Source organism: Echinops telfairi, unplaced genomic scaffold, assembly GCF_000313985.2.
Source record: "Echinops telfairi isolate 266 unplaced genomic scaffold, ASM31398v2 ScPeMD7_7468;HRSCAF=8506_0, whole genome shotgun sequence".
NCBI classification, from domain to species: domain Eukaryota; kingdom Metazoa; phylum Chordata; class Mammalia; order Afrosoricida; family Tenrecidae; genus Echinops; species Echinops telfairi.
Genome location: NW_022111369.1, coordinates 27,094,424 through 27,101,899, shown reverse-complemented (window position 1 = coordinate 27,101,899; position 7,476 = coordinate 27,094,424).

Here is a 7,476-nt window from a genome sequence, read left to right as displayed (position 1 = left end):
CTGGTATGGGGGCAGAGCCCTCAGGCCCCTCCACTGGCTCCCCTCTCCATGCCGGCTTGCTGCATTCCCATCCCGGAACACTGGATTTAAGTCTGGTCCCTCTTCCCCTGTGGAGACACAAACAATAACCTCCTTGGGTGGGTCAGTGCCCTAATCCCCCACACACATCTCTCTTTTTTTTTCCTTTCCTCCCCCCCACCTCCATTTTTGTTGGCTACCATATGTACCCCAGGAATTTGTCTGGCCCCTACCATACTACCTGGACCTCACCCCTGGAGTGTTTGTATACAATAGCTTTTTCCCTGTGCCCCTTTTTCATTTTTGCTTTCTTCTTCTTCTTTTATCTATAACTTACTTCAGTGGACTTATGTTACACTTGTCCTTTTGTGTTTGGCTTACTTCACTTAGCATAATTTCCTCCAGTTCTTCCCATGCGGCGATATGCTTCATGCGTTCATCACTGCATTTTAGGGATGCGTAGTACACCAGTGAATGTATGTACCACAGTTTTTAATCCATTCGTCTGTTGATATAAATTTGGGTTGTTTCCAACTGATTGCAATTGTGATCTGTGCCGCAATGAACATTGGAGCACAGATGTCTGTCCGTGGTTTTTTTCTTGCCTCTTCTGGGTATATGCCCAGTAGGGGGATACCTGGGTCATATGGTAGCTCAATTTCCATCTGTTTTAGAAATCAACAAATCGATTTCCCTAATAGCTGCACATACCTACAGGTCCACCAGCACTGGATGAGAGTTCCTATCTCACCACAGCCCCTCCAACACTTGTTGCTTTCTGATTTTTTGAATTGGGCAATCTTTGAGGTGTTAGGTAGTATCTCATAGTTGTTTTGATTTGCATTTTTCTAATGGCTAATGATCAGGAACATTTTCTCATGTGTTTATTGGCCATTCGGATTTCATGCTCTGTGAAACTTCTCTTCAGGTCCTTTGACCACCTCCTCAGTGGGTAGTTACTTTTTCTCTTAGTGTAAACTTGCAAAGTAGTGTAGATTTTAGTAATAAGGCCTTTGTCTGATGTGTCATTGCTAAAGATGTTTTTCCAGTCGGCGGGCTCTCTTATTACTCTCTTGGTGAATTCTTTTGATGTACATAGGTGACTTATCTTTAGTATATCTCACTTGTCTATTTGTGGCTCCTCTGTATTTGTATCCTTCCTTATTTCTGATAACCTATGTATTCCCTGTGCGAAGGTTCCCAGGTTTGTCCCAATTTCCTCATTAATGGCCCTAATTGTTTGGGGTTTTATATCTAGGTCTGTGATCCACCTTATGTTTATTCTTGTGCATGGAGTGAGGGAAGGGTCTTACTTCATTTTTCTGCAGGTAGATATCCATTTTTTCCAGCACCATTTATTGAAGAGGGCATCTGTTTCCCATTTGATATTTTTGGGGCTCTTATCAAAAATCAGTTGCATTTATGATGATGCTTTTATTTCTGGGTCTTCGGCTCTTTTCCATTGCCCTGAATATCTGTTGTTATACCAGTACCATATTGTTTTTACTACTGTGGCCATATAATACGTGTTAAAGTCAGGTAGAGCAAGGACTACAACTTTGTTCTTCTTCTTAAGGAGTTTTCTGCTAATTCTGGGCTTCTTGCCCCTACATATGAAGTTGGCAATCAGTTTTTTCAATTATTTGAAGAAGGATGGTGGCATTCATATCGGATAGCATTGAACTTATATAGTGCCTTGGGCAGAACTGACATCTTTACTATATTTAGTTTGCCAATCCACGAGGATGGGGATGTTCTTCCATTTCTTGAGGTTGCTCTTGGTTTCTTGTAGTAGGGTTTTATAATTTTCCTCATACGAATCTTTCATTTTTTTGGTCAGGTATAACTCTAGATATTGCAATTTATGCTTGGATATTGTAAAGGGTACTAGCTTTTTAATCATCTCTTCGGTGATCTTGTCTGATGTGTACAACACTCCGATAGACTTCTGTTTGTTGATCTTGTATCCTGCCATTCTGCCATATTCCTCTATTGCTTCCAACACTCCGCTTGTGGAGTTTAGGGGATTTTCAATGTATAGAATGATATCATCTGCGAATAGTGATAATTTCACCTCTTCTTTCCCCAGATGAATTCCTTTGATGTCTTTTCTTTCTCTTATGTTCCTATCTACAACCTCCGGTACAATGTTAAAAAGGAGTGGGGACAAGGGGAACCCTTGTCTGGTCCCCCTTTTCAGTGGAATTGTTTTAGTCTTTTCTCCATTAACTACCTCATTGGCTGTTGGTTTTTCATATATAGCTTGTATAATATTTTGGAATTTTCCTTCTATTCCTGTCTTCTTGAGTGTCTTAAACAGGAATGTGTGTTGGATGTTCTCGAATACTTTTTCCACATCTATCAATATTATCATGTGGTTCTTATCTTTTTCCTGCCAATGTGGCAAATAATGCTGATGGTCTTTCGTTTGTTGAACCATCCCTGCATCCCTGGTATGAATCCCACTTGCTCATGGTGAATTTTTTTTTTTTTAATATACTTTTGTATTCTATTGGCCAGTATTTTGTTAAGGATTGTTGCATCAACGTTCATTAGGGGTATTGGTCTATAGTTCTCAATTCTTGCGGGGTCTTGGCCCGCTTTAGGTATCAGAGTTAGACTAGATTCATGGAAAAGGTTTGGAAGTTTTCTGTCTTTTTCAATGTCTGGAAGAATTTGTGTAGGATTGGTGTCAATTCTTCCCTGAATGTTTGGTAGAATTCTCCTGTGAAGCCTTCTGACCCAGGGTATTTTTTGGTTGGTAATCCTTGAAACCTTGTCTATTTCTTCCATTGTTATGGCTTTGGGATAGACTATCCAACTGGGATAGTCTTGAGAGGGATTGTGTTTCCAAATATTTGTCCATGTCTTCCAAGTTGTTGAATTCGTTAGAGTATAGACCTTCATGGTACTGTGTAATTATCCTTTTGATTCCAATAGAGTCCTTTGTAATGTCTCCTATTTCATCCCTCATTCTTTCAGTTGTCATTTGTTCATTCCTTTCTTTGGTTAGGTTTGCCAGTGGTCGAACAATTCTGTTAATCCTTTCAAAGAACCAACTTTTAGCAGCATTAGTATTTTCCCATAGTTTTCTTGTTTTCCCTCTCCTGTATCTCACCTCTGATTTTTATTATATCTATCTTCTTGCTATTGGTAGGGGCGTTCTGTTGTCTCTGTTCTAATTGGTGTACGTTTTGTGCCAGCATATCATCTATGAGTCTCTCTTCTTTTTTCATGTGTGCATTTATTGCTATCAGCCTTCCTATGATAAATGCCTTTGCTATATCCCAAAGGTTTTAGTATGTCTTTTTTTCATTATCATTGGTTTCTAGAAGCTTCCTGGTTACATCTCCGATCTGAGTCAATACACAATCCTTTTGCAATAGAGAATTGTTCATCCTCCAATTGTTTGCCTTTGTTTTCTTCACCATCCCTCTGTTAATTTCCAGCCTTATGACACAGTGATCAGAGAGAGAGACGTCTGTATAATCTTTATGTGCTTGAATTTAGTTCGACTTGTGCCCCAGCATGTGGTCTGTTTTCAAATATGTGCCATGTGGGCTTGAAAAGAATGTGAATTTATTTTGCATGTGGGTGGAAATCTCTGAAAATATCTATCAAGTCAAGTCGTCCAATTGTGCTATTTAGATCTGTAGCCTCCTTGTTGAGTTTCTTTCCCAATGATCTGTCTTTTTCAAAGAGTGGTGTATTAAAGTCACCAACAATAATTGTTGAGCCTTTGATTTTCTTTCATCTTTTGTACTCTTTGGTTTGATTTACAAATTCCACGGGTCTCTCATTCAGCGCATATATATTTATTATGCTCATTGGATTGTGGTCTACTATTCCCTTGAACATTATATAGTGCCCCTCCTTGTCTATTTTTATGGCCTGTATATTGAGGTCAATTTTGTGAGATATTAAGATCGCTGCCCCTGTTGTTGTTTTTTTGGTTGACATTTGCATGGCATATTTTTCTCAAGCCTTTAATTCTCAACCATTTTTTGGTCTTCAAGCTTGAGATGTGTCTCCTGTAGCAGCAGATTGATGAGTCATGTTTTCTGAGCTAGTCCGTTAACCTCTGTCTTTTAATGCCTGAGTTCAGGCGACTGATATTCAGTGTTATCACATCCATTTGTGGACTCTGTGATGTCATTTTGTACCTTTTGTGTTGGGAGTTTTCCTACCTACCTATCTTATCCAACTGTGTTGTGTGTATGGTTTATGTTTGCCTTCTTTCCACTATTGAGCCAGTGCTATCCTGTGGGCTGTTTTAAGTTTGTTGCCCTATGGATGGAGCTGTTCTATGTAATGGTCTCTTATTTGTCCTGAGTGAGAGTTGATCTGCCCAAACAAAATCGGCAAGGATCTTTTTTATGGCTGGGTTTATTTTTATATATTTTTTGAGGTTTCCTTGTCTGGGAAGACTCTTACTTCTCCATCTATCTTAATAGATAATTTAGCTGGGTAAAGTATTCTTGGGTTTGCATTGTTTTCCTTCAATTTTTGGAATACGTTACTCTATTCCCTCCTCTTCTTCATCATATCCGCTGAGAGGTCTGAACATATTCTTATTGGGGTACCTTTATACATGACTGTTTGCTTTTCTCTAGCTACTTTTATGATTTTCTCCTTTTCCTCAAAGTTGGATAATTTGACAATTATGTGTCTTAGTGACTTCTTCGGATTCAGTCTGTCTGGTGTTCTTTAAGCCTCCTGAATGGTTGCCTGATTTTCATTTATGAAGCTGTGGAAGTTTTCCTCTAAGAATTCCCTCATTGGGAACTGATTACAAGGAACTATATGTGACCTCCTCCATGGGGGATAGACAACAGAAAAGTGGGTGAAGGGAGACGTTGGACAGGGCAAGATATGACAAAATAATAATTTATAAATTATCAAGGGCTCATGAGGGAGGGGGGAGCAGGGAGGGAGGGGGGAAATGAGGACCTAATGCCGGGGGCTTAAGTGGAGAAGAAATGTTTTGAGAATGATGAGGGCAGTGAATGTACAAATGCGTTTTACACAATTGATGTATGTATGGATTGTGATAAGAGTTGTATGAACCCCTAATAAAATGATTTTTAAGAAAAAGAATTCCCTTATTATTTTCCCTGTTGACTTCTTTGTTGTGTCTTGTTCTGGTAGTCCAATTATTCTAATATTGGTCCTCTTCATAGCATAAGACATGGCTCTTAAGTTTTCTTCAGCTTCTCTGATTGTCTGATTTTCCCATTTTCTGAGGTCTGCTTGGTTATCCTCTAGGTCACTGGTGTGATTCACTGCCTCCTCAAGTCTGTTGGCAAAGTCGGCCAATTTGCCACAGGATTTTGTTATTTCATCCCTTAAGTCTTGTATTTCCCTTTGATACTTTGCCTTTATCTCCTCTAACATTTCATCATTTTTCTGCATTGCTTCCTTCATATCCTTTATGACTCCTAACAGTATTTTGAAAATTTCTTTCTGTGGCAGGTCAATATCTGCTTCTTCTATGCACATTGTTAGGTTCATGACTTCTTCCAGCATTGTCTTATGTTTTTCCTGCTTTTTCATTGAGGCTGTTAGGACTAGTTGCTGTTTACGTGTTGTTTTAGAGAAGCCTGGAGCAATCTTCTTGAGTTGTAGAGTACTGGGCTCTCTGTTGGGGGACTCGTATGAGTGCTTCTACATACTACCTGCCAGTAGCTGTACTGAGAGGTCAGGCTATCGCTATATCTTCCTGTGGTTTCACTGTTATCCTAGCTGTCCAATATTCCATTGTTTGAAATGTGAGTTGTATATTCCTCTATGTGATGCTGGTTGGGTTGTTGTTGGCCCACGAGGGCATCGCTTCACTGGTCGGTCTCTCAGTAAGCCTCATGGTGCTTGGAGCACCTCGGGTGGCCTTTGGTGTTTCCATCTGCAACTGCAGTGCCAAGTAGGGTGTGTGGGTGTACCCTCCTTGGTGTAGAGCAGTTTAGCTGGCAGGGAAGATTACTGTAGACAGAGAGTTGCCTTGGAGATTGGGTGGACGGTCCCACAGTAGCATCAAGCCCCACAAGTGGTGGGCAGGAATTTCCCCCAGTCATTTGTAGGACCTCAGGCTTAGGCTTAGGCTGGTGTTCCCCCAACTGTTTGAAGGGGAGAACCCTCTGCTGCTTGGTGTATGGAAGAAGACCAGCGTGATTTCCCCAGCTGTGTGTAAAGCCAACAAATTCTTTTGGGAACTCCCCCAGTTGGGCCTTCAGAGTTGCCCGAGGTGGAGGGGAGTGGCCTGGAAGCCGCTAGTGGCTTGCGAAAGGAAAGAGAGGGAGAGGAGAAGAAAAAGAGGGAAAGAATAATACAAAGACCGGAGCAACAATGCCAATCAAACTAACACCCAGTCACACACACACAAAATAAAATGCACAGACTAAACAAAAGTGAAAACTGTAAAAAGAAAGAAAGAAAACCAAAAAGGAGAAGTAAATCTGCTAAGACTGTGGCAGGAAAGAGAGAAGAGATATAAGAAGAGGAGAAAAGAAAAAGTGAAAGAAGAACAAAAATAAAGAAGGCAAAAGAAGAAAAAAAAAGAAAGCGAAGGAGAGAAAATTTAATAATAAAGTGATAGCTGATATGTCTAATATTTTATGGCTTAATTTTTTGTTTAATTCTTCTCCTTTTCTGAGTCTCAAAACATTTCTGAAGAGCTCACCATCTTTCTTCATTCTAACATCTTGCTCATTACCACTTCCGAGGACATTTGAGAAACATAATAATTCTTCAATGCAGATTGTATTTATTTGGAGAAGATAAGAGAATATTACAAATTTACAGGAGACAATAAAGTTTCTGTTCTTAACTGCTATTTGCATATAGTCATAGGTCAGCAGATGTCTAGCCCAGTGGGAAGCATAAAAGCTGTGCTAGACAATCTTAACCACATATAGACTGTATTTTAAAAATAACATTTTTACTTTTCACATTCCAAATATATTGTTTGCTGATTTATTTTAGGCCTTTAACCAAAAGAAGTTTTGTAAAGTTAGAGTGACTGGTTTCTGAGGACTTTTTAATTCAGACTCATTCCAACCCTCTCTAGGTTTCTGAGGATGTACTTTTCATCAGAGTAGACAAGCTCCTCTTTCTCTGTGGAGTGACTGGTAGTGGCGAATCCTCAACCTTTTGGTTAGCAGTCCAGTGCTTACCCCGGAACTCCTTTCATAGCTATTATAATCAAATTCAAATTATACAAGTCAATAAAAGAATAAATGCAATGAATGAATTGATCATTAAAAGGAGCTCAGATCCTGATCTACATGCTGCATTAGTTACGGAGTCAGCATGTGGAAAGAGAGAGTCATACATCATATAAAGTCCTGTTTTAGAATCTAGAATGCAAGAAACCAATTTTCCTAAACAATACATTCATAGTCAGGAAAAATGGAGGCACCATTTGGGGAGGAGCAGATAATTCATTAGAATGATACAAGAGAAGGA